General features: G+C 39.3%; 1 protein-coding gene across 1 annotated transcript in view; it reads right to left on the bottom strand.

The window, feature by feature from the left end:
* Positions 1-15,919, bottom strand: part of RDH5 (retinol dehydrogenase 5) — a 100,585-nt gene extending 84,666 nt beyond the window's left edge. Inside the window, exon 1 of the mRNA XM_053704963.1 lies at positions 15,788-15,919. The gene's annotated coding sequence lies outside the window, so the exon portion shown is untranslated. The remainder of the gene's footprint in view (positions 1-15,787) is intronic.
* Positions 15,920-19,484: the final 3,565 nt, after the last annotated feature.

Genomic DNA, 19,484 nt, shown 5'->3' with positions numbered 1-19,484 from the left:
TACAGTCGTGATGTTGTCCGACTGAAACCTGATGAACCCCCGAGTTGTTAACTGGGGCCAAGCCAGAAGGGCATTGAGAACTGCTCTCAATTCCAGAATGTTTATTGGTAGGAGACTCTCCTCCTGATTCCATTGTCCCTGAGCCTTCAGAGAATTCCAGACAGCGCCCCAACCTAGTAGGCTGGCGTCTGTTGTTACAATTGTCCAGTCCAGCCTGCTGAATGGCATCCCCCTGGACAGATGTGGCCGAGAAAGCCACCATAGAAGAGAATTTCTGGTCTCTTGATCCAGATTCAGAGTAGGGGACAAGTCTGAGTAATCCCCATTCCACTGACTTAGCATGCACAATTGCAGCGGTCTGAGATGTAGACGTGCAAAGGGTACTATGTCCATTGCTGCTACCATTAAGCCGATCACCTCCATGCATTGAGCTACTGACGGGTGTTGAATGGAATGAAGGACACGGCATGCATTTTGAAGCTTTGTTAACCTGTCTTCTGTCAGGTAAATCTTCATTTCTACAGAATCTATAAGAGTCCCCAAGAAGGGAACTCTTGTGAGTGGAAAGAGAGAACTCTTCTTTTCGTTCACCTTCCATCCATGCAACCTTAGAAATGCCAGTACTAACTCTGTATGAGACTTGGCAGTTTGAAAGCTTGAAGCTTGTATCAGAATGTCGTCTAGGTACGGAGCTACCGCAATTCCTCGCGGTCTTAGTACCGCCAGAAGAGCACACAGAACCTTTGTGAAGATTCTCGGAGCCGTAGCCAATCCGAATGGAAGAGCTGCAAACTGGTAATGCCTGTCTAGAAAGGCAAACCTTAGATACCGGTAATGATCTTTGTGAATCGGTATGTGAAGGTAAGCATCCTTTAAATCCACTGTGGTCATGTACTGACCCTTTTGGATCATGGGTAAAATTGTCCGAATAGTTTCCATTTTGAACGATGGAACTCTTAGGAATTTGTTTAGGATCTTTAAATCCAAGATTGGCCTGAAAGTTCCCTCTTTTTTGGGAACCACAAACAGATTTGAGTAAAACCCTTGTCCTTGTTCCGACCGCGGAACCGGATGGATCACTCCCATTAATAAAAGATTGTACGCAGCGTAGAAACGCCTCTTTCTTTATTTGGTTTGTTGACAACCTTGACAGATGAAATCTCCCACTTGGGGGAGAGAATTTGAAGTCTAGAAGGTATCCCTGAGATATGATCTCTAACGCCCAGGGATCCTGGACATCTCTTGCCCAAGCCTGGGCGAAGAGAGAAAGTCTGCCCCCCACTAGATCCGTTCCCGGATCGGGGGCCCTCGATTCATGCTGTCTTAGGGGCAGCAGCAGGTTTCCTGGCCTGCTTGCCCTTGTTCCAGGACTGGTTAGGTCTCCAGCCTTGTCTGTAGCGAGCAACAGCTCCTTCCTGTTTTGGTGCAGAGGAAGTTGATGCTGCTCCTGCTTTGAAATTACGAAAGGAACGAAAATTAGACTGTCTAGCCTTAGGTTTGGCTCTGTCTTGAGGCAGGGCATGGCCTTTACCTCCTGTAATGTCAGCGATAATTTCTTTCAACCCGGGCCCGAATAAGGTCTGCCCTTTGAAAGGTATATTAAGCAATTTAGATTTAGAAGTAACGTCAGCTGACCAGGATTTTAGCCACAGTGCTCTGCGTGCCTGAATGGCGAATCCGGAATTCTTAGCCGTAAGTTTAGTTAAATGTACTACGGCATCTGAAATAAATGAGTTAGCTAACTTAAGGGCTTTAAGCTTGTGTGTAATCTCATCTAATGGAGCTGATTCAAGTGTCTCTTCCAGAGACTCAAACCAAAATGCTGCTGCAGCCGTGACAGGCGCAATGCATGCAAGAGGTTGCAATATAAAACCTTGTTGAACAAACATTTTCTTAAGGTAACCCTCTAACTTTTTATCCATTGGATCTGAAAAGGCACAGCTATCCTCCACCGGGATAGTGGTACGCTTAGCTAAAGTAGAAACTGCTCCCTCCACCTTAGGGACCGTTTGCCATAAGTCCCGTGTGGTGGCGTCTATTGGAAACATCTTTCTAAATATCGGAGGGGGTGAGAACGGCACACCGGGTCTATCCCACTCCTTAGTAACAATTTCAGTAAGTCTCTTAGGTATAGGAAAAACGTCAGTACTCGCCGGTACCGCAAAATATTTATCCAACCTACACATTTTCTCTGGTATTGCAACTGTGTTACAATCATTAAGAGCCGCTAACACCTCCCCTAGTAATACACGGAGGTTTTCCAGCTTAAATTTAAAATTTGAAATATCTGAATCCAGTTTGTTTGGATCAGAACCGTCACCCGCAGAATGAAGCTCTCCGTCCTCATGTTCTGCAAATTGTGACGCAGTGTCTGACATGGCCCTAATATTATCAGCGCACTCTGTTCTCACCCCAGAGTGATCACACTTACCTCTTAGTTCTGGTAATTTAGCCAAAACTTCAGTCATAACAGTAGCCATATCCTGTAATGTGATTTGTAATGGCCGCCCAGATGTACTCGGCGCTACAATATCACGCACCTCCCGAGCGGGAGATGCAGGTACTGACACGTGAGGCGAGTTAGTCGGCATAACTCTCCCCTCGTTGTTTGGTGAAATATGTTCAATTTGTACAGATTGACTTTTATTTAAAGTAGCATCAATACAGTTAGTACATAAATTTCTATTGGGCTCCACTTTGGCTTTAGCACATATAGCACAGATATCTTCCTCTGAATCAGACATGTTTAACACACTAGCAAATAAACTAGCAACTTGGAAATACTTTTCAAGTAATTTACTATAATATGAAAACGTACTGTGCCTATAAGAAGCACAGAAAAAGTTATGACAGTTGAAAATTAATAAACTGAAAAGTTCTAGCATCAAATCTTTGTAAAAAACACAATTTTAGCAAAGGATTGCTCCCATTAGCAAAGGATAACTAACCCTGATAGCAGAAAAAAAAAAAAATACAGAAATAAACGTTTTTTTTTTTATCACAGTCAACTACAATCTCACAGCTCTGCTGTGAGTGATTACCTCCCTCAAAACAAGTTTTGAAGACCCCTGAGTTCTGTAGAGATGAACCGGATCATGCAGGGAAGACAATAAACTTCTGACTGAATTTTTTGATGCGTAGCAAAAGCACCAAAAAAGGTCCTTCCCCCTCACACATAACAGTGAGAGAGATCAGTAAACTGTCATAAATTAAATAAAACGACTGCCAAGTGGAAAAAAATAGTGCCCAAAACATTTTTTCACCCAGTACCTCAGAAAATTAAACGATTTTACATGCCAGCAAAAAACGTTTAACATGAATAAATTGAGTGTTATTAAAAAGCCTGTTGCTAGTCCCTGCAAATTAGGCTAAAGTTTTATGCATACAGTATAATTCCAGTGAAGTGCCATTCCCCAGAATACTGAAGTGTAAAATATACATACATGACAGCCTGATACCAGTTGCTGCTACTGCATTTAAGGCTGAGTTTACATTATATCGGTATGGCAGAATTTTCTCATCAATTCCATTGTCAGAAAATAATAAGCTGCTACATACCTCTTTGCAGATTAATCTGCCCGCTGTCCCCTGATCTGAAGTTTACCTCTCCTCAGATGGCCGAGAAACAGCAATATGATCTTAACTACTCCGGCTAAAATCATAGAAAAACTCAGGTAGATTCTTCTTCAAATTCTACCAGAGAAGGAATAACACACTCAGGTGCTATTATAAAATAACAAACTTTTGATTGAAGGTATGAAACTAAGTATAATCACCACAGTCCTCTCACACATCCTATCTATTCGTTGGGTGCAAGAGAATGACTGGTAATGGCAGTTAGGGGAGGAGCTATATAGCAGCTCTGCTGGGTGAATCCTCTTGTACTTCCTGTTGGGGAGGAGTTAATATCCCATAAGTAATGGATGATCCGTGGACTGGATACACTTAACAAGAGAAAAAGGGATTATCTATCTTTTAAAACAATAACAATTCTATTTTAGACTGTCCCTTTAGATATAGTTTGTCCATACTCACAAGGAGCTTCTCTGGAAAGGCTTAATATAAAAAACATAATTTATGCTTACCTGATAAATTTATTTCTCTTGTAGTGTATCCAGTCCACGGATCATCCATTACTTATGGGATATTAACTCCTCCCCAACAGGAAGTGCAAGAGGATTCACCCAGCAGAGCTGCTATATAGCTCCTCCCCTAACTGCCATTACCAGTCATTCGACCGAAAACATGCAGAGAAAGGAAAACCATAGGGTGCAGTGGTGACAGTAGTTTAATGGAAAAATTACCTGCCTTAAAGTGACAGAGCGGGCCATGGACTGGATACACTACAAGAGAAATAAATTTATCAGGTAAGCATAAATTATGTTTTCTCTTGTTAAGTGTATCCAGTCCACGGATCATCCATTACTTATGGGATACCAATACCAAAGCTAAAGTACACGGATGACGGGAGGGACAGGCAGGCTCTTTATACGGAAGGAACCACTGCCTGAAGAACCTTTCTCCCAAAAACAGCCTCCGAAGAAGCAAAAGTGTCAAATTTTTAAAATTTGGAAAAAGTATGAAGAGAAGACCAAGTTGCAGCCTTGCAAATCTGTTCAACAGAAGCCTCATTCTTAAAGGCCCAAGTGGAAGCCACAGCTCTAGTAGAATGTGCTGTAATTCTTTCAGGAGGCTGCTGTCCAGCAGTCTCATAGGCTAACCGTATTATGCTACGAAGCCAAAAGGAGAGAGAGGTAGCCGAAGCTTTTTGACCTCTCCTCTGACCAGAATAAACGACAAACAGGGAAGACGTTTGTCGAAAATCCTTAGTTGCCTGTAGATAAAATTTCAGGGCACGGACTACATCTAGATTGTGTAGCAGACGTTCCTTTTTCGAAGAAGGATTAGGACACAAAGATGGAACCACAATCTCTTGATTGATATTCCTGTTAGTGACCACCTTAGGTAGGAACCCAGGTTTAGTACGCAGAACTACCTTGTCTGAATGAAAAATCAGATAAGGAGAATCACAATGTAAGGCAGATAACTCAGAGACTCTTCGAGCCGAGGAAATCGCCATTAAAAACAGAACTTTCCAAGATAACAACTTGATATCAATGGAATGAAGGGGTTCAAACGGAACCCCCTGTAAAACATTAAGAACTAAGTTCAAACTCCATGGTGGAGCAACAGTTTTAAACACAGGCTTGATCCTAGCTAAAGCCTGACAAAAAGCTTGAACGTCCGGAACTTCTGACAGACGTTTGTGTAAAAGAATGGACAGAGCTGAAATCTGTCCCTTTAAGGAACTAGCGGATAAACCCTTTTCTAAACCTTCTTGTAGAAAAGACAATATCCTCGGAATCCTAACCTTACTCCATGAGTAACTCTTGGATTCGCACCAATATAAGTATTTGCGCCATATCTTATGGTAAATCTTTCTGGTAACAGGCTTCCTAGCCTGTATTAAGGTATCAATAACTGACTCAGAAAAACCACGTTTTGATAAAATCAAGCGTTCAATTTCCAAGCAGTCAGCTTCAGAGAAATTAGATTTTGATGTTTGAAGGGACCCTGGATCAGAAGGTCCTGTTTCAGAGGTAGCGACCAAGGTGGACAGGATGACATGTCCACTAGATCTGCATACCAAGTCCTGCGTGGCCATGCAGGTGCTATTAGAATCACTGATGCTCTCTCCTGTTTGATTCTGGCAATCAATCGAGGAAGCATCGGGAAGGGTGGAAACACATAAGCCATCCCGAAGGTCCAAGGTGCTGTCAAAGCATCTATCAGAACCGCTCCCGGATCCCTGGATCTGGACCCGTAACGAGGAAGCTTGGCGTTCTGTCGAGACGCCATGAGATCTATCTCTGGTTTGCCCCAACGTCGAAGTATTTGGGCAAAGACCTCCGGATGAAGTTCCCACTCCCCCGGATGAAAAGTCTGACGACTTAAGAAATCCGCCTCCCAGTTCTCCACTCCCGGGATGTGGATTGCTGACAGGTGGCAAGAGTGAGACTCTGCCCAGCGAATTATCTTTGATACTTCCATCATTGCTAGGGAGCTTCTTGTCCCTCCCTGATGGTTGATGTAAGCTACAGTCGTGATGTTGTCCGACAAACCTGATGAACCCCCGAGTTGTTAACTGGGGCCAAGCCAGAAGGGCATTGAGAACTGCTCTCAATTCCAGAATGTTTATTGGTAGGAGACTCTCCTCCTGATTCCATTGTCCCTGAGCCTTCAGAGAATTCCAGACAGCGCCCCAACCTAGTAGGCTGGCGTCTGTTGTTACAATTGTCCAGTCCGGCCTGCTGAATGGCATCCCCCTGGACAGATGTGGCCGAGAAAGCCACCATAGAAGAGAATTTCTGGTCTCTTGATCCAGATTCAGAGTAGGGGACAAGTCTGAGTAATCCCCATTCCACTGACTTAGCATGCACAATTGCAGCGGTCTGAGATGTAGGCGTGCAAAGGGTACTATGTCCATTGCTGCTACCATTAAGCCGATCACCTCCATGCATTGAGCTACTGACGGGTGTTGAATGGAATGAAGGACACGGCATGCATTTTGAAGCTTTGTTAACCTGTCTTCTGTCAGGTAAATCTTCATTTCTACAGAATCTATAAGAGTCCCCAAGAAGGGAACTCTTGTGAGTGGAAAGAGAGAACTCTTCTTTTCGTTCACCTTCCATCCATGCGACCTTAGAAATGCCAGTACTAACTCTGTATGAGACTTGGCAGTTTGAAAGCTTGAAGCTTGTATCAGAATGTCGTCTAGGTACGGAGCTACCGCAATTCCTCGCGGTCTTAGTACCGCCAGAAGAGCACCCAGAACCTTTGTGAAGATTCTCGGAGCCGTAGCCAATCCGAATGGAAGAGCTACAAACTGGTAATGCCTGTCTAGAAAGGCAAACCTTAGATACCGGTAATGATCTTTGTGAATCAGTATGTGAAGGTAAGCATCCTTTAAATCCACTGTGGTCATGTACTGACCCTTTTGGATCATGGGTAAAATTGTCCGAATAGTTTCCATTTTGAACGATGGAACTCTTAGGAATTTGTTTAGGATATTTAAATCCAAGATTGGCCTGAAAGTTCCCTCTTTTTTGGGAACCACAAACAGATTTGAGTAAAACCCTTGTCCTTGTTCCGACCGCGGAACCGGATGGATCACTCCCATTAATAAAAGATCTTGTACGCAGCGTAGAAACGCCTCTTTCTTTATTTGGTTTGTTGACAACCTTAACAGATGAAATCTCCCTCTTGGGGGAGAGAATTTGAAGTCTAGAAGGTATCCCTGAGATATGATCTCTAACGCCCAGGGATCCTGGACATCTCTTGCCCAAGCCTGGGCGAAGAGAGAAAGTCTGCCCCCCACTAGATCCGTTCCCGGATCGGGGGCCCTCGATTCATGCTGTCTTAGGGGCAGCAGCAGGTTTCCTGGCCTGCTTGCCCTTGTTCCAGGACTGGTTAGGTCTCCAGCCTTGTCTGTAGCGAGCAACAGCTCCTTCCTGTTTTGGTGCAGAGGAAGTTGATGCTGCTCCTGCTTTGAAATTACGAAAGGAACGAAAATTAGACTGTCTAGCCTTAGGTTTGGCTCTGTCTTGAGGCAGGGCATGGCCTTTACCTCCTGTAATGTCAGCGATAATTTCTTTCAACCCGGGCCCGAATAAGGTCTGCCCTTTGAAAGGTATATTAAGCAATTTAGATTTAGAAGTAACGTCAGCTGACCAGGATTTTAGCCACAGTGCTCTGCGTGCCTGAATGGCGAATCCGGAATTCTTAGCCGTAAGTTTAGTTAAATGTACTACGGCATCTGAAATAAATGAGTTAGCTAACTTAAGGGCTTTAAGCTTGTGTGTAATCTCATCTAATGGAGCTGATTCAAGTGTCTCTTCCAGAGACTCAAACCAAAATGCTGCTGCAGCCGTGACAGGCGCAATGCATGCAAGAGGTTGCAATATAAAACCTTGTTGAACAAACATTTTCTTAAGGTAACCCTCTAACTTTTTATCCATTGGATCTGAAAAGGCACAGCTATCCTCCACCGGGATAGTGGTACGCTTAGCTAAAGTAGAAACTGCTCCCTCCACCTTAGGGACCGTTTGCCATAAGTCCCGTGTGGTGGCGTCTATTGGAAACATCTTTCTAAATATCGGAGGGGGTGAGAACGGCACACCGGGTCTATCCCACTCCTTAGTAACAATTTCAGTAAGTCTCTTAGGTATAGGAAAAACGTCAGTACTCGCCGGTACCGCAAAATATTTATCCAACCTACACATTTTCTCTGGTATTGCAACTGTGTTACAATCATTCAGAGCCGCTAACACCTCCCCTAGTAATACACGGAGGTTTTCCAGCTTAAATTTAAAATTTGAAATATCTGAATCCAGTTTGTTTGGATCAGAACCGTCACCCGCAGAATGAAGCTCTCCGTCCTCATGTTCTGCAAATTGTGACGCAGTGTCTGACATGGCCCTAATATTATCAGCGCACTCTGTTCTCACCCCAGAGTGATCACGCTTACCTCTTAGTTCTGGTAATTTAGCCAAAACTTCAGTCATAACAGTAGCCATATCCTGTAATGTGATTTGTAATGGCCGCCCAGATGTACTCGGCGCTACAATATCACGCACCTCCCGAGCGGGAGATGCAGGTACTGACACGTGAGGCGAGTTAGTCGGCATAACTCTCCCCTCGTTGTTTGGTGAAATATGTTCAATTTGTACAGATTGACTTTTATTTAAAGTAGCATCAATACAGTTAGTACATAAATTTCTATTGGGCTCCACTTTGGCTTTAGCACATATAGCACAGATATCTTCCTCTGAATCAGACATGTTTAACACACTAGCAAATAAACTAGCAACTTGGAAATACTTTTCAAGTAATTTACTATAATATGAAAACGTACTGTGCCTATAAGAAGCACAGAAAAAGTTATGACAGTTGAAAATTAATAAACTGAAAAGTTATAGCATCAAATCTTTGTAAAAAACACAATTTTAGCAAAGGATTGCTCCCATTAGCAAAGGATAACTAACCCTCATAGCAGAAAAAAAATTAAAAAAAAATACAGAAATAAACGTTTTTTTATCACAGTCAACTACAATCTCACAGCTCTGCTGTGAGTGATTACCTCACTCAAAACAAGTTTTGAAGACCCCTGAGTTCTGAACCGGATCATGCAGGGAAGACAAACTTCTGACTGAATTTTATGATGCGTAGCAAAAGCACCTCTCCCCCTCACACATAACAGTGAGAGAGATCAGTAAACTGTCATAAATTAAATAAAACGACTGCCAAGTGGAAAAAAATAGTGCCCAAAACATTTTTTCACCCAGTACCTCAGAAAATTAAACGATTTTACATGCCAGCAAAAAACGTTTAACATTAATAAATTGAGTGTTATTAAAAAGCCTGTTGCTAGTCCCTGCAAATTAGGCTAAAGTTTTATGCATACAGTATAATTCCAGTGAAGTGCCATTCCCCAGAATACTGAAGTGTAAAATATACATACATGACAGCCTGATACCAGTTGCTGCTACTGCATTTAAGGCTGAGTTTACATTATATCGGTATGGCAGAATTTTCTCATCAATTCCATTGTCAGAAAATAATAAGCTGCTACATACCTCTTTGCAGATTAATCTGCCCGCTGTCCCCTGATCTGAAGTTTACCTCTCCTCAGATGGCCGAGAAACAGCAATATGATCTTAACTACTCCGGCTAAAATCATAGAAAAACTCAGGTAGATTCTTCTTCAAATTCTACCAGAGAAGGAATAACACACTCCGGTGCTATTATAAAATAACAAACTTTTGATTGAAGGTATGAAACTAAGTATAATCACCACAGTCCTCTCACACATCCTATCTATTTGTTGGGTGCAAGAGAATGACTGGTAATGGCAGTTAGGGGAGGAGCTATATAGCAGCTCTGCTGGGTGAATCCTCTTGCACTTCCTGTTGGGGAGGAGTTAATATCCCATAAGTAATGGATGATCCGTGGACTGGATACACTTAACAAGAGAAAGTTTGTTCAGTGACAGCATATTCTCTCTGTTATATCTGCAAATTTGAATTATTTACTAAAGATTACTGCAGTTTTATTTTAAATTTGCACCTCCATTAGTTAATTTTGCATATACTTTACAGAAATAACTCTCATTTAGACCTGCTCACCTTTTCTTTTTCTGGAATGTTATGAAGGGGTTTATTATGCTCTAAGTTATCTATTTTGGAACCCATAATTCTATATTGTTAATAAAACAGTGGGGGCTAAGTTACCATGTTAAGTCCACTTCCCTCTTCCCCCCTGTTATTTACTTGTGATAAGAGCTGGCTCTGTGCCCCGCTGTCATCAGACGGGACTGTAAGACATGGTCAGATAGCAATCCGACAATACCATTACATGCACATTTTTACATATAACATACCCTTTCACTTTTGTCGGGTCCGGTCTGGATACCCAAGCTATTCTCTATGCTTTCTATACTTTATGACCCCTAGATGGCTGTTATGTTTAAAGGGACAGTCAACACAAAAATTGTTATTGTTTAAAAAGATAGATAACGCCTTTACTAGCCATTCCCTTAGCTTTGCACAACCAACATTGTTATATTAATATACTTTATAACCTTTAACTTTCTGTCTGTTTCTAAGTCCCCAAAGATAGCCCCATGATCACATACTTTTGTATTTGCTTTTCACATCAGGGGAAGCTAGTTCATGTGAGTCATATAGATAACATTGTGCTGACGCCCGTGGATTCTAACAATACAGCACTAATTGGCATAAATGCAAGTCAATAGATAAAGACATGTGATCAGTGGGCCGTCAGAAGATGCTTAGAAACAAGGTAATCAAAGAGGTAAAAAGTGTATTAATATAACCATGTTTTCTGTGGAATGGGTAATAAAGGGATTATCTATCTTTTAAAACAATAAAAAAAATTGAGTTGACTGTCCCTTTAAGCCTAGTGAGCCTTATATTATACTATAATGAGAGGTATTCACTGAGTCATACAAAGTTATAGTTTTATTCTGTTTTAAGGTTTTTAGGGAGGATTACTTTTTTTTTAAGTTTCACAAGACATTTAATGTTATTCTAAACCTCTCCCATGTTTTCTCAATTAGAATTGGCCACATGAGGTCCCATCATTTACTAACACACATATTAACGTCTCTGATCATCGTTATGTTAACTTGCTTATGCTTTGCCTTTCTTTAAGTTATATTATTGGTGAAAGACATAGGTTTACTATCCCTATTTGTTCACATAATTAATGTTAATTGGGGATTTTATACTATCAATAGTTCCTACAATGTGACTGATATTTATATGTGTTTTCTTTAAGAAAGAGAAAACTGCTTATTTAACAAATTGGTGCTTTCCCAAAAACATGGATATACATAATTCCAGAAGTGGCTCTTAATTTTATTTATTTTAACATTAATTTTTCTTTTACTTTTAGTTATCTTAAAATAGATTTGTACAGGTCCAAAAGCGGCCTTTCTTTCATAAAACCCCTTAAAGGGCCACTAAATCCCATTTTTTTCTTTCATGATTCAGATAGAGAATTCAATTTTAAACAACATTCCAATTTACTTCTATTATCTAATTAGATATCCTTTGTTAAATAAATAGCAATGCACATGGGTGAGCCAATCACATGAGGCATCTATGTGCAGCCACCAATCAGAAGCTACTGAGCATATATAGAAATGCTTTTCAGGAAAGAATATCAAGAGAATGAAGCAAATTAGATAATAGAAGTAAATTAGGAAGTTGTTAAAAATGGTATTCTCTATCTGAATCATGAAAGAAAAAAATTGGGTTTAATGTCCCTTTAAGTGCTTTCATTTTTACAACATTAAAGGCACAAAAGTGACCTTTGATGTTATTGGGGGAGAAAAAGACGGAAACCGTTTCTTCACATTTTGTAACCTGTTTTGCAGACATATTGTACAATACTGATGTATACTATTGCTTCTTTTGTTTGTAAATCTTTATTTTCTATCCTCAATAAAAATCTAAATTAAAAAATATATAAAAAAAACAGCACTGGCCAAATGATACATGTAGCAGTTTGCTTTTTGTTTGTATTTTAAGAATGTGCTTTCAAAATGTAAAAATCTCCTTTTTAGGGCTGTTGAGATTATTGCTAAATGATTATTATTACTGTATAGACTCGTGCATGTGCATGCTTACTAAAGTATGCCTTCTCTTTCCTCCAAAACTGGTTCAGAAATTAATTTTGCATCTGAAACATTTCTTCGTTCAATGGCTGGAATTATTTTGTACATCTCAGCATTTTCCTGGTTTGAGGAATCTGGTAGGAGTTTTGTTTGGTGTAATTATCTCTGACATTAGGTTGGTACACGTAAGTACAAAACTTATTTCCAAGGCTTTTTGTCGCTGATTGATAGATGCTATACATTCCTATCTATATACATAAAGCAGAAAAGTATCTGTTTATAATTATCAGAGTAAAATGATAACAAGGCTGGGAAATTAATCTTGTACCAACCTATGATGTATATGTCACGCCGCGCCGCACTAGCCGTTGCTAGGGACGCGGCGCCTCCTTCAATGCACATTGTCAGGGGCTGTGTCATCACCGTACGCTCTCCGCTCTGATTCCGGTTGAGAATCTCTGTGGCGCGAATCCTGTGTCTATGTAAGTTGCCATTCAGCAATCTATCACTGCCCAAGTATAGGTGTTGTTTTGTGTGCTCCTGGGTGTGATAGATTGCTGATTTCTGGATTGATATTCTGTTGCTGACTTCTGCTTGTCTTACCTCTGCCTGTTAACCCCTAAACTACTGGATTGATATACTGCTGCTGAACTCTGCTTGTCTGACCACTCTGCCTGTTAACCCCTAAATTGCTGGATTGATATACTGCTGCTGAACTCTGCTTGTCTGACCTCTCTGCTTGATTAACCCCTATTGTTCTGGATTGCCTCTCTGTTGCCAAACCCTGCCTGTCTGACCATTCTATTGGTTTATCTTTGGACTGCTTTACCGTTGCCAAACCCTGCCTGACCATTCTAGTGGTTTACCTTTGGACTGCTTTACCGTTGCCAAACCCTGCCTGCCTGACCATTGTAGTGGTTTACCTTTGGACTGCCTTACTGTTGCCAACCCTTGCCTGCTTGACTCTTCTTGTGGTTTACCACTGAACTGCCTCTCTCTGATTCACTGCCTGTTGCCACCGAAGACTATCCTGCCTGTGGTGAGTGCCGATTACCTCATCTTGCGAACTTTCTCTGTTCTGGGATATTCCCTATCATTCCGGCTCGACGGCGGGATAAGAAGACTACTAGCCGTGTTCTGTCTGATAGTGGAATATCCCACCAGCATTACAGTATAATGTGAATAGTTTTAGTTATAGCAGCTATTTATTAGGACCTTATGGCTATAATTGATAACGCAATTACTGGTCAATTGTACCAAAATGTTCTCATTCCTGAGATACATAATATTATTACATTTGTTTTGGTCTTGCTCTATGTGTGTGTGTATATGTGTGTGTATACAAGTGCATGTGTATAGACTGTATGTATGTGTGTGTGTGTGTGTGTATATATATATATATATATATATATATATATGCATGTGTGTATATTGTGCCTGTGTGTGTATGTGTGTGTACGTGTATACAAGTGCGCGTGTATAGACTGTATGTATGTGTGTGTGTATATGTGTGTATATGTGTGTGTATATATGCGTGTGTGTGTATATATATATATATATATATATATATGCATGTGTGTATATTGTGCCTGTGTGTGTATGTGTGTGTACGTGTATACAAGTGCGTGTGTATAGACTGTATGTATGTGTGTGTGTATATGTGTGTATATGTGTGTGTATATATGTGTGTGTGTGTGTGTATATATATATATATATATATATATATATATATATATATATATGCATGTGTGTATATTGCACCTGTGTGTGTATGTGTGTGTACGTGTATACAAGTGTGTGTGTATAGACTGTATGTATGTGTGTGTGGTACAGTTTGTAAATTAATCATTTTTATGGATTAAAAAAAAAGAATAATCTACCCAAGAAGTTAGATTTCCTCTTTTAATAAACCATAGCAAATTTTAGAGATGCAAATAACCATAAGGAGATAAGCAGTAGTGACTAAATAACACTGTTAAAAAAGACACAGTCTATGATCAGCTTTTCATGCCTTAAAAAAAGACTGAGCTAAAGCAAGACTGGACTGACAGAACCCACAAGTATACTCACCATATACAGTATATAGTCATCCTTATTAAAAATCCCAATCATAATTTAGCAGGCTCTGTATGAGCTCACAAAACAGAGTTTTCACTGTGCACTGTAACACCTGTGGCTCTCGCTTATGTTTAGGAAGGTTTCCTTGGTTCCACATCCTCAGCCATCTGCTTCACCCAAAGTAAGCAGCAATTTACATAAGCACAAGTGAAAATGTTATCTAACAACAAGGATACAGGTTGCCAGTAAATAATACAAATGGCTATTTTGAGACTTTATAGTCTAGCATTGTTATACTTTTAAAGAGGCTCACACTTCAATAATAATTGCATTTCTTTTGCTTTCCACATTTACAAATTCTATTGTGACACACTATTTTGACTGTCTTCTCCAGATCATACTATGCTATAAATAACCATTCTCAGTCTATGAAAAGACAGTCAGAGAAAGTGTTGTTTAATGTTCTCTTCTCTGTGTGACCACCAATATTTTACCTATTTAATAGAAAACTCAAATTTACGTTCATTAAATACTGAAACGCCTTCTATTATATACTAATATGAATATTCCAGAAAATTATTATAACGAAATATGTTTTTGTTACTAGCACTCTGTTGTATTTACTTACACAGATTGCAGATTATTGCACATATTTATAATTGACAGTTTTTATAGGAATGTTTTTTCTTTTCTTACTAATAGGGGCATATTTATCAAGACCACTGCTCCATAACTTGTCCGCCTGCTTAGAGGCCACGGACAGAAATCAACCCGATCGAATACGATAGAGTTAATTGACACCCCCTGCTAGTGGCCGATTGGCTGTGAATCTGCAGGAGGGCGGCATTGCACTAGCAGTTCACAAGAAGTGCTGGTGCAATGATAAATGTCGACAGCGTGTGTTGTCGCCTTTTATCGATGTGCCGCGGACATGATACACTACTTTGTATCATGTCCGCTTGCACATTGATAAATATGCCCCATAGTATTGATGATACTAACACTTTTTATAATTTTGACAAATTGCTACAAATTTAACACCAATAAATATTCCTTGTATATCTTTTATACTCTTCAAATAAAATTTCTATTCTATTCTAAATTTAAATGTTTTTTTAAAAAAAAGTTAGCTACACATTAAGATAAAAATGTTGTTAAATACATACAATTGTCTGCTGAAATATCATTTTAAAATTAAAATAGGTTGTGTGACTTTATCCGACAACACTTTCTGTGACATCATCAGATATGCAAATTAGGGCACACTGTTCTAAGGTGGCAGGTCTGTTAATATAAAATACCTCTCTGTGTCACTGTGCTCTTGGATACAATTAATAAGTTATTAATATTTATCATGGTAACTCAATGAATGATTTTATGATATTCAATCTGCTTCGTTAAGACTTCTGTTAAATATTAATAGAATTTTGCCATGTGTAAACACTGCTGTGTGCGTCACTGAGATATGTTCTTATCACCTCACACTGACCATGTAGAAACAAATTTAATTTGCTATGGTGTATTCCTTACCTGTTTACTGCCTTAGCTTTCTGCTAGAAGGATACCTGTTGTTTAGCTGGTTTTGGATCCCCAGCCCCTTCTAAGCAGATGCCAGCTGTATGTTGAATTATTATACAATTTTCATTGATGTGCTCTGCTAGAGTGATGAAGCCAGGGAGGGTTTGTAGCCAAAGTCCATCAGCTTTAAAGAAGCGATTTTCCTAGACTTATTTCTAAAGAGAGGGAGGTGGGGAGGAGATTGAACTGTTAACACTTTGCAGTGTACTACGTGCTGCCTCTGGCTGCACAGGAAAGATAAACTGAAAAATGCTTAAAAAAAGGGTTGGAATGCGGTGTGTGAAAAATGTCCAGTTCTTAAAATAACGTAATCTATTTTTTTTATCATGATGGTATGTGAAGGATTAAAGGACAGTCTACTTGATTTTTTTATTATTTAAAAAGATAGATAACGCCTTTACTTCCCATTCCCCAGATTTGCACAACCAACATTGTTATATTAATATATTGTATAATCTTTAAACCTCTAAATCTCTGCTTGTTTCTAAGCCTCTGCAGGCCACCTCATATCTCAGTTCATTTTGTTAGCTTTTCAATGCCAGACAGTGCTAGCTTTATGTACTATATAGCATATAGATTGTGCTCCTCCCGTGGGGTTATACAGGAAACAGCACTGGTTGGCTAAAATGCAAGCTTGTAAAAAGCTCTTAGATAAGGGGACAGTCTGCAGAGGCTTAGATACAGGTAATCACAGAGGTAAAACGTATATTAATATAACAGTGTTGGTTATGTAAAATCTATTGTATTAAACAATAAAAATGTTCACGTAGACTGTCTCTTTAGTCCTTAATATTATGGAGGGTTTGAGTAAAAGCAATTCTACTAGATTTGTGTTTAGTTTATTCAAACAAACCTTGATCCTGGTAAATCTAACTTTTTGTCAAACACATTCAAATCCTGTTCATGTCTAATTTTCATAAAACATTAGAATCAATTTCCTTTTTCACAAAAACACTCTGATACTGCTGGGTTTATGTCTAATTTACATAAACACACCCAGATCTGAGTATTTTTCACTTGACCACATTCAGACAAATCATTTGTGCCCAAAAATACCTGACTATTGTAGGAGCTTAACCTTATACATTCTACCTATTGAAGGATCTTGTGAGATCCACACATATTTCTGGCAGAATAATATTTTACCCAGACGTACAAGGATCCAAGTCGTTGTCACACAAGGAGACAATACTGGATTCACATCTTTTCACTAAAACATACCTCATGGGTATTAAACATTTTAGAGGGACTGTGCCCAATAATCTTCTAAAAAATCTCTAGTGCCAATTTGACCTTTCTTTATTTTTGTAAGTTAAAGGGACATTAAAAATCTTTGAGATTATTTTTTAATACATATCAACATGTAAAGCTTAATTATTGCCAATTAAACATTGAGACATTTTAAAAATATTTTTAAATACTACAGCTATCGCCAGTGGAACCATGTAACATGGTCTTGTATCTTGTTGTATCCAAGTCTAGGATAAGAGCAGGAAGTTATGGGCACAAGAACAAAGGAAGGAGAAAAGGAAGGATCCAGAGATTGCTAGGTCTTCAGACACAGACGTGCCGTTGTTCGGACAAAATAGCGAACCTGTCAAATCAATGAACAACATCACTTCCTGTGACGTGATATCAGCTGTTTGACAAGTTCTTACCTTAATGCGCATGCATGCCGCATCATGGTATTGCTGCCCAAACACGCCAGTGCTTCAGTTTCTATCTCCGTCAAATTCCTCAACTGCGTTTAACGCGCATGCACGCTATTGACAGATTCACAATTTTTTTCCGAACAATGGCAGCATATTTTTTAATGTTAAGATGTTGTACCCTTAACACACCCGCCCCAGGGTGCACAATCCCAGATTTAAGTGTGCTTTAATACCAAATCGGTGTTACATGCTGCTTGCTTCTTTTTGTGTAAAGGAATTTGGTTGTTTTAACCATTGTCGGAGGCAGAAGTGAAGCAAATAGATCTTTAAAGTAAACTACTAGTCGCTGACACTTTTAAAGTACATATAAATTGTTTTGAAAATTTTTCGTAAATAATAGTGGTTAGTGGTATAGTGCAAATACCGAAAGATGAACTATGTACTACTCATATCTCTAACATAATATTCACCCATATTTAATAGTGTTTAGCAGTAGTAATGCACTGAAATTTCGGCCGCAGAAACGTTTTGGCAGATAATGGCATTTTCGGTTATTTCGGTTTTTTGCCTGTTATTTTCGGTAAAATTATTGTGTAGCATATTTCAAATTTGATGCTAGCCTAGAGCTGCCGTTTATTACTTGACTTACTGTTTTGCATATAATAATAGTTTTCTAGGACTATACTTTATTTAGATAATTGGTAAAAAAAAAAAAGGTGTTAAATATGATTCTGTTACACAGAACTAAATACAGAATAATACAGTATATTGATATTTAATATTGGTTTAAGTAGGGATGCAGAAACATTTTGGCTGAAAATGGCATCATCGTTTTTTTTTTGGTTTTTTTTTGCCTGTTTTTTTTCTTGGTAAAATTATTGTGTAGCATATTATTGTTTTAAGATATTTTTTGTCCAATTTTAGTGTGTTACTTTCAATAAAAGTGTGGTTATTTTATTGGCTTGTAGTTTTTAAATTCAGATTTATTCATTAAATCAGGGGTGCCCAATAGGTAGATCGGGATCTACCGGTAGATCCTGAAGGTGCTGCTGGTAGATCGCGACTGATCAAAATGATGTGGTCAAGTTACGCGATCTCAACACTGGGGTGTGAATAGAGTATGGTTGCTAGGGATGCCGCTTTATCTACCGCAGTGTGTGAAGGGGCAGCTCATTAGTGGTAGTCATTTGAATGCAGTGTTTCATAACATGGCACAAGGGGTTGCTCCTGTTAACCTGAATTAAAGTCAGTTCTACTTTTGTCGTCAGAATGAATCTGTTGTATCTTTATGCTTTTGCACATCTATGTGTTGCACAATCATGCAACCTTAAAAGGGATATGAAACACACATTTTATTTTTTTCATGATTCAGATATAGAACATGCAATTTTAAACTACTTTCTAATTTACTCCTATTATCAATTTTTCTTCATTCTCTTGGTATCTTTATTTGATAAAAGCAGGATTGTAATCTTAGGAACCAGCTCATTTTTAGTGGGTAGATCTCGTTGAGCTGGTCATTTCAAAAGTAGATCCAAACACAAAAATGTGTGGGCACCCATGCATTAAATAGTCTATTTCAAAATAATTTTGAAAAAAATACATTTTCGGTTTTTGGTCAAGTGCATGCTGGATTTTCGGGTTCGGTTTTAGTCCAGAATTTCCATTTCGGTGCATCACTATTTACCAGCCTTTATTTTTTTTTATCATTATAGGTGTTACATTTATATGCAAATCTGGTATTGAGCACCCTGGGACGGTGGTTGTTAAGGGTACAACACATTTAAACTAACTAATGTGCTGCCATTGTTTGGAAAAAAATAGCAAACCTGTCAATTGCGCGCATGCTCGTTATACACGGTCGAGGAATTTTACATGGTTAGAAACTAAAGCACTGACGTGTGTGGCCAAGAATGCCATGACGCGGCATGCATGCACATTAAGGTAAGAACTTGTCAAACAGCTGATTTGACGGGTTGGCTATTTTGTCCGAACAC

This window comes from Bombina bombina, chromosome 3 (assembly GCF_027579735.1).
Source record: "Bombina bombina isolate aBomBom1 chromosome 3, aBomBom1.pri, whole genome shotgun sequence".
In the NCBI taxonomy this organism is placed as follows: Eukaryota; Metazoa; Chordata; class Amphibia; order Anura; family Bombinatoridae; genus Bombina; species Bombina bombina.
The sequence above is the reverse complement of the archived record's forward strand: the minus strand, read 5'-3'. Positions and strand labels throughout refer to the sequence as shown.